Source organism: Octodon degus, unplaced genomic scaffold, assembly GCF_000260255.1.
Source record: "Octodon degus isolate 3935 unplaced genomic scaffold, OctDeg1.0 scaffold00248, whole genome shotgun sequence".
NCBI classification, from domain to species: domain Eukaryota; kingdom Metazoa; phylum Chordata; class Mammalia; order Rodentia; family Octodontidae; genus Octodon; species Octodon degus.
Genome location: NW_004524824.1, coordinates 374,977 through 382,794, shown reverse-complemented (window position 1 = coordinate 382,794; position 7,818 = coordinate 374,977). Strand labels below are relative to the sequence as shown.

The 7,818-nt window shown below is 39.9% G+C and overlaps 1 pseudogene; it reads left to right on the top strand.

Annotated features, from left to right (window-relative positions):
• Positions 1-5,928: 5,928 nt before the first annotated feature.
• On the top strand, positions 5,929-7,161 carry LOC101574753 (annotated as a pseudogene).
• The last annotated feature ends 657 nt before the right edge of the window (positions 7,162-7,818 follow it).

Below are 7,818 nucleotides of genomic sequence, written 5' to 3'. Positions count from 1 at the left end.
TTTGTATCCCCTTTGTCTGATTAGTTTTGTCAGAGTAGGGTATTCCATTGTCATTTAAATATTGTAGGTGCATGAATTCAGCAAAATATTCCAATATACTCCAGTAGTTACAACCAATATTCTTAACAATGCTATTAAGCGTAACCTAATTCTGTTAGTTGCAATAGGTTGCTAGTCAGTGAATCAACTACCTACATGTAGTGGGGTAAGTAAATCTCTGTATGCACTTCCATTATAACTATCAAGAAAATTAGTGAAGTCTTTCATTTCAGGCTGTGCTGCCCATTGTAATAGCAATTTGTGATACTGGATATTTTAAATCTAAAAATATAAATCAAATAACCCTTCAGACTTTTCTATTCAGACTCACACATACCATTTATCATTATTCAAAATGAACAGTCTATATGTTATTTCTTGTGTGCTTTGTTTACAATGGACCTACTGCACTAGTCTATAGGAATAGCTAAAATTTCCAGTTAGATGAAGTGTTTTAAGGATGGTATTTTAGGGGCTGGTGAGACAGCTCAGAGGACTAAGGTGCCTGTTTAGGCAAGCTTGGGCAAGCACGAGGACTGCGGTACAATCCCCAGTACCATGTGCCATGCCAGCCCTGTCCCAGGGGTGGGCTGAGCTCTGCCAGAGTCTAGGCACTTGCCTGTAATCTCAGTGCTGGGGAGGCTGAAAGCAGGAGGATCACCATGAGTCTGAGCTGCATAGTGAGACCCTGTAACAACCAAATACATTTTTTAAAAATGGTATTTTATTATAACCATATCAGTTGTAAATTGTGGAAAATAAGTGTCACATGATCTATGTTTCTGAATAAGAAGTAACACGGTGATCATTTAGAAGCCTCATTATATATGCTGGTAAAACTCTGCTAATTTACATTACTGGAATGACTTGGCCCTATTCTAACTGGCCTTAGTTTATGAGCTTTTTGTGTTATTACATGTGATATTTTTACTGTTTCTGCATTTTACTTCTTATTAAGTTGTTATCAGCCCCTCTCCTTTTATTATCATCTGTTGCACACCCTTCCCCTCCATTCTATTTTGCTGCTGAATGTGCTTAGATTACTAATCCTAAAAGATTTACATGTGCCCTTAATGTAAATAGATGTGTAAGAAACTAATTTCTTTAAACTAAATCCACAAAGCTTGCTTCCTGAGCAGACTGACAGGGGCTGTGGTGGCTGGCTGCTCAGTGGCCGTGGCTTCCTCCTGCACCATGCAGACATTCCACAGGAAGTGGGCAGGAGGGCACCTCCTTCTTCCAGCTCATGCTGTTTCACAGACACTCATTCCCTTCACCTTCCTTCCACCTACTGCTCCCTTGTAATTTCAGAAAACCTGCTGTCTTTATGTAAACTCAATTAAGCTTTTGAATTATTTCCAACCACTGTGGCCAGCATTTAAAATACACACTATTAGCAAGGAGGCTGTGATTTGCAGGCACTCTCACAGTCCTCAGGCTCCTGTTTCCTGTCTTTAACATGCTTTCAGCACACAACAAAGACATCCCTGGCTTTAAAAAGAATGCTGTGTTTGCAGATCAGAGGTAGCAGCTCACTGAGTTATTCTGAAAACAAAGAAAGGCAGCATATCAACACAAAGAACACATCCGTCCTCACCAAGGCCAAAGAGCACAGCTTTCTATGGGTTTGATTTCTGACAAGTGGGGAGAATCTCGTACTTGCAACTTACAACTTTTTTTGTAATGGCCAGGCTATATTTAATTGAGGGGGATAAGAAAATAAGAGGAAGAGAAATGTAAGAAACTGAGCCTGAGTTAAAATGTACCTATTCAATACACACAGGAGTCAGCAGGGCTAGTTTTGTGGATATTTGTAAGGTTGTTAGAGCTGTAGCCTTCATTTTTTACCAACTTCTCCTTTGTAAAAAAAAAAAAAAACCAAAAAACCCTACTAAGGAGAGTCACATGGAGTGAAAACATTCTCTCAGGCTTTTACAGAGAGCAAATTGGTCAAGCAATGGTTGTGACTCATCCACATGGCTCACACTGACAAAGGATCTACAAACTGAGGTACAGGGTTACAGGATAAATCCTGAGGGTACCAGACTGACCCTATTAGATACAAAAGTTACATTTCTTGTTATATAGGTCTTGCTTTGTCTTGGTCTTAACCATCCAGCAGAAAAGTATAAAAATGAGGTATAAAAGGTAAAGCCATATTAATAAGCTGAGCTATAAAAAGCTCAAGTCAACAACTTCAGACATTGCCAGTCCTATGGATAACCCAGTATGATTATGGACTACTGGACTATGTTGGATTATTTCGAAGAATTCACAGACCTACTATAATTAAATGGAAATGGAATACCCATTTCTGACAAAACTAAACAAAAAAAGGGGGATACAAATGAATGAGAATTTTGTATCTGTATATTGAAAATAGGATAGATATACAGCTACTTTCTCTTAATTCAATGAGAAGAAAGATTTGTACTAATAGTGTTTGGACAGGATATGATATCATGTCTGCATCTTGTATTATGAATAACCACTACAAAGACAACAAAATGCAATATATTAATTATTGAAACTGTCCTACTAACCTGTTTTGAAACTGTCTCATTGTTATTTGTTTCTTAATAAAATTAATTTTAAAGCAGCCCCTGCACTTATCTTCCCTATCTCATATTTATTCCCATTAATCCAGTTTCTTACCAAAGCTTCTTTACAAGTTATTACAGTTTGTGTCTAGGTGCCCCCCCCCAAAGCCTCATGCAGCCAAAGAATGGCCTCTGGAGCTTGTGATGGGTTATTGTGGGTGTGAGTGCTTCATCTGCCCTGGGGCAGGTAATCTGCATTATGATATAATGAGGGGAAAGAGGTTAGCTTGCTGCCCGAGCTGCTGCCACCCCCATTTGCCCTTGCTGTTTGCCATGCCATGAAAGTTTTCTCTCTACCATTTGCCACTCTGCCTTGGAGCCAGTTGACTGAAATCTCCAGTCACTGTGAGCTAAACAGACTTTTGTTTCCCTTATTTTGGGTGTCAGGTATTTGTCTCAGCAACAAGAGAAGAGTAACTGAGACATGGGGTCATTATAAAACCTGTCAATACATTCAATTGGAAAGAGTACTTATTGTACAATCAGTAGAAGAGTCTTGGTCTATAGTTGACCATTTATTAGTGGTTTGACTTAGGATAAATAAATAAGTAGTTTAATTCTGACCTCCAGTCTGCTCATCTGAAGAAAATGGAAATCTCTTCTAGTCCACTTTAAACATTTTTTTAAGAGTCAAGTAAGAGAGGCTGGTGAGATGGTTCAGTGGTCTAAAGCACCTACTTAGAACAAGCTTAGCAAAGCACAGGGACCAGGGTTCAATCCCCCAGCACCACATGCCAGCCAGCCCTGCCCACTGGTGGGCTGAGCTGGCCACACACACACACACACACACACACACACACACACACACACATAAATAAAATAAATTTTAAAAAAAGTGTCAAGTAAGAACATGCATAGGCATGTTCTATAAAATCTAAGCATTATACAAATAGGTGATCACTTTCTACTTGATTAACTTGTGCATGATTCTCAAAGGGTGCTATAGTTTGCTAAATGAAGGTGTTTTGTTTGACAAACGCTATCATTCTAAGGGAAATTTGCAATTTCACTAGGAGGAAATCTGACCTACTGGAAGAGAGAAACCTAACCACTAACATCATTCTTTTTACAGTCAGCTCAATACATTTGATAGTTTTAAAAAGTAGTAGATTCCATGGGGCCAATATATTTTCACTAACTTCCTACTGTAGATCAGTCTTGTTCCCCAAAGGAGGATGATGATAAAGCCACTATAGTTCTCTTATCAAACAATTCCAATCCTGTGTGTGTTCTGTGACATACCAGAGAGATTAGAAAGTTAAACAAAATACATTTTTGAGGTACCTTTGAAGCTGGGGCAGATGTGGAACTTATTTACCAATCAGATCCAGAGTGAGGTTTTGACCTAGAAGTGCACAGATGAGGGTAAATGCAGTGGCAAAGGCAGTGGGTTTTCAGGGTCAAGTACAGCAGGTTTCCAATATTGGAGACCTTGCCTTCATGGGCCTAAGACTTGAAATGATGGAGGAATTCACTGCTCTTGGTACAGTCTACCTAGTAATGACTGAATGATGTCATCCTCCATTAGAGACAACAGGATATGGCCTGACATTAAAATGAGTAAGGAAAAATTAAAACTAGATTTTTGCTCAACAAAACTGTGACTATGAAGAGTCTACTTGTTGTATCTTCCATCTTGGTGATAGCTCCTTTTCAAAGCATGTAGATTGATCACATTCTTTTAGCTGGATATAGCATTTTTCCCATACTTATACATCTCCATTTATCATTAAAAACTTGGAAAGACTCATTTTTAGGAGCTGCACAAGATTTGGTTATGTGTATGTGCCATGATTTATGGATTCATGGCTTCATTTTCACACATTTATGTAACATATTTTTTGCCATATGGAAAAAGTGCACTAAAAATACTTTTGACATTCTGAATTATTTCCTAAAAAATATTCATAATCAAGTTTTATGTTAATATTTTTGCTAATTTCCATATTCTGTAAGATTTCAATTTTTAGAAACCATTTCCAAAGAATACTCATTATAGTAACAATCTTAACAATCCTCGGAAAAGGAATTAAAAATGAAGTATTCTACCTTAGCATCTATAATGTGTAGAATCTACAAAATTTTTTTTGTAATTTTCTAGAAAACCTTTTATTTACCACTCATTTAAATCTGTTGTGAGTTCAGAGAAGACAGAAAAGCTGTGAAATCCCTCCACACTGGCTCCCAGGAAGTCCTGGTCACATCAAAGATCTCATAGAAACAGTTACTTCCCCGGTATGACCGCCTTCTCTTCTAGTCCACCCAGGACCTGATGGCAGATGTGGTGTGCTGCCCTGGTCCATGCTGCCAGCTGCCTGTCACACAGAAGCCTGGCTGACTGTGGGCATCTGCTCCAGCTTCAATTTTGTCTTCTGTACCTTGTGCAGACTGACCTACCGTGGGATATCTCTATGTCAGGTAACTTCAGAAAAACATACTAATAGATTTATGAAGTGAGAACCTGCAAGTGGATGAAGCCAATAAAAGGCTTTAAAAACAGAGCTGTGGTAAAAGAATGATTCAGAAGGCTCTGGAGGAGATGGAGATTAAGAAGCAGTTGGAAAAGAACTCAAAATCTTCCCACGTTGCAGAATTTCTATACAGAAATTGGACAGCTGTAACAAGATGACATAACAGGCATGGTCAGCTCAGGGCACTGGGGGACCAAACGCTTGTCTCTGCACTTGCCTAAGTGTGTGCCTAAGTGGGTACCTAAGCAAGCAGGTGCCTAAGCAGGTGCCCGGACCCTGCACTTACCTAAGTGGGTGCTTAGTCATCTGAGCCATCTCGCTGGCCCTTTAGGCCTAAGGTTTAATTCTCACTTCTGAATCTGCTTCCCATACAACCCACCTTTCTCTGAGGGTTACTTTGAGAGTTATTTTGGGAAAGAGATACTTACGGGATTTGCAGTGCAGGAAGAATGGAGATGGAAGTAGGCAGTGCGATGAAGGAGCAGGAGAGACAACAGTGAGGAGGATAAAAAGGTAGGAGAGAGGACAACAGACAATGAGTCATAAACAAATTACACCTGTGCCCCCATCTCCAGGCTGGGCGGGTGCCAGGGCAATGCAGAATTGTCTGCCCTGACCCCACGGGGCAGCCCCCAAATGGCAAGATTTTCATAGTGAATCTAATATGAGTCCAACATCTTGGAGTCCTATCCATCTTCAGTAGCCTCAGCAACACTGGCTGGAGAATAACTAGGATCTGCACAAATCTCAAATGGAACTGAAATACAGACTACACTGTTAATGTGCCTTCCTTCTAGTTGCTATTAACAGAGAAGTAAATATCATCAGAAGATGGAGAAGTTCAGGGGGAAGAATTGCTGCTGCTGGCAAGTATTCATGATTAGACAAATTTATAAAAGCAAAATCTGTCCAAGGTGTAGAGACCAGGATCTATTTGGATTAGCCACAAAATTGTAAGATATTTATGAGTGCTCTCTGCTCTCTGCAAACACTTAGACACCCTGTAGAAACAGCACCAAGGCAGTGTGGTACTCTTTGCCTGCTTGCAGTTTCCTGAAGAAGAGCCCTCAGCACATCTGAATATTGTCTCTCCTTTTGAGCTCAAGATGGGTTCTCAGAACAAAGTGCAGATGAGGGTGGCTCAAGCCTCTTCCAGCAGAGGTGGATTTTGGAGGAGCTCTTGGATCCGATGCAGACCAAGAGCAAGTAGTGGCTGGGGAGCACTGCAGGATGTGGAATCATCTTGGAGCTGAATCCAGGAAATCTTGGACCTTGATCAAGCTCAACAGATGAAGTGTTTTAATAGTAAATTGTTCCTATGCAATATGTGTGTCTGTGAGAAGCTGAGTACATACACTTGTAGTGCAAGCAAGAAATCCAGATCAAAGATGTCCAAGTTAAGTGTCTCAACTCCCCAGAAGCAAAGTGCAATTCAGTGGCCAGGCCTGGTCCGGTCAAAGAGCTCATGGAAACAGCTACTTCCCCGTTCTAGTCCACCTTGGTGTGCTGCCCTGGCCCATACTGCTAGCTTCCAGTCATGCGGGAGCCTGGCTGACCATGGGCATCTGCTCCAGCTTCAGTTCTGCCTTCTGTACCGTGTGCAAATTGACTTACCATGGGGTATCTCCATGTAAGGGAACTTCAGAAAAACTAATAGATTTATGAAGTGAGAACCTACAAGTGGATGAAGCCAGTAAAAGGTTAGGAACAGAGATATGGTAAGGGAATGATTCAGAAGGCTCTGGAGGAGATAGAGAGTAAGGAGTAGTTGGAAAAGAACTCAAAAAGCTTTCCATATTGCAGAATTCCTATGCAGAAACTAGACAGCTATACCAAGATGACATGTTCTGGCTGTACACAATATTTCTGTTGGCTTTACCTGGGTTCACTTTCAAGAGCAAACCATTACAAGCACTTTAATGCTCCTGACTCCCCATGGTTATTCCAGGTTATTCCATACTGTAGATCAATCTGGTTCCCCAAGTGAGGATGATGTTGAAGCCATTACAGTTCTATTAACAAACAATCCTAATCCTGTATATGGATGTTAATGGAGATTCTTGGGAAAATGTGACCAGAAACTACTTGACTCCTGCTCACAGTATAAAAGTGGGATTGTTTGCATTAATCTTTTTTCAAATATGCCAAGAAAGTTCTCAAGACTTTAGGATACCATGCATGCACTCTTCCTGAGTAGAAGATAAGATAGAACAAGATTTATAATTGCATTTGGTAATACTGATTAAGGCATCCATTTTTCTGTGTAACATAAGCTGATAAAATTAGAAGTCAAAGGTTCAGAAAAGGAAAACTATAGATCATTGAATATTATAAGACATGCCCAAAGCTCTAAATAGTTAAAAATTAGCATTTATTTTCTTCCCCACAATGTAAGTGATCAAGATCTAAACAGATAGACCTGACTCCAAGAAGAATCCCTCTGAGACATTCTGCTGGAGCCCTGTTAGTACTACTGCATACAGCTAGGGTGGGTGGAAGCCCTATTAAACTTGCACTGAGAACACTATCTCATTCATGTTACATTCTTCCCAACCTAAATCTCTGCTAAGTTATTTTTTTCAAAGTTTTATTGATAAACAGATAGCAATGAGACAGTTTCAAATCAAATTGGAAGTACAGTTTCAACAAATAATACACTGCATATATTCTTCTTAGTGGTTAATTGCTGTACAAGAAGCGGACTTGTG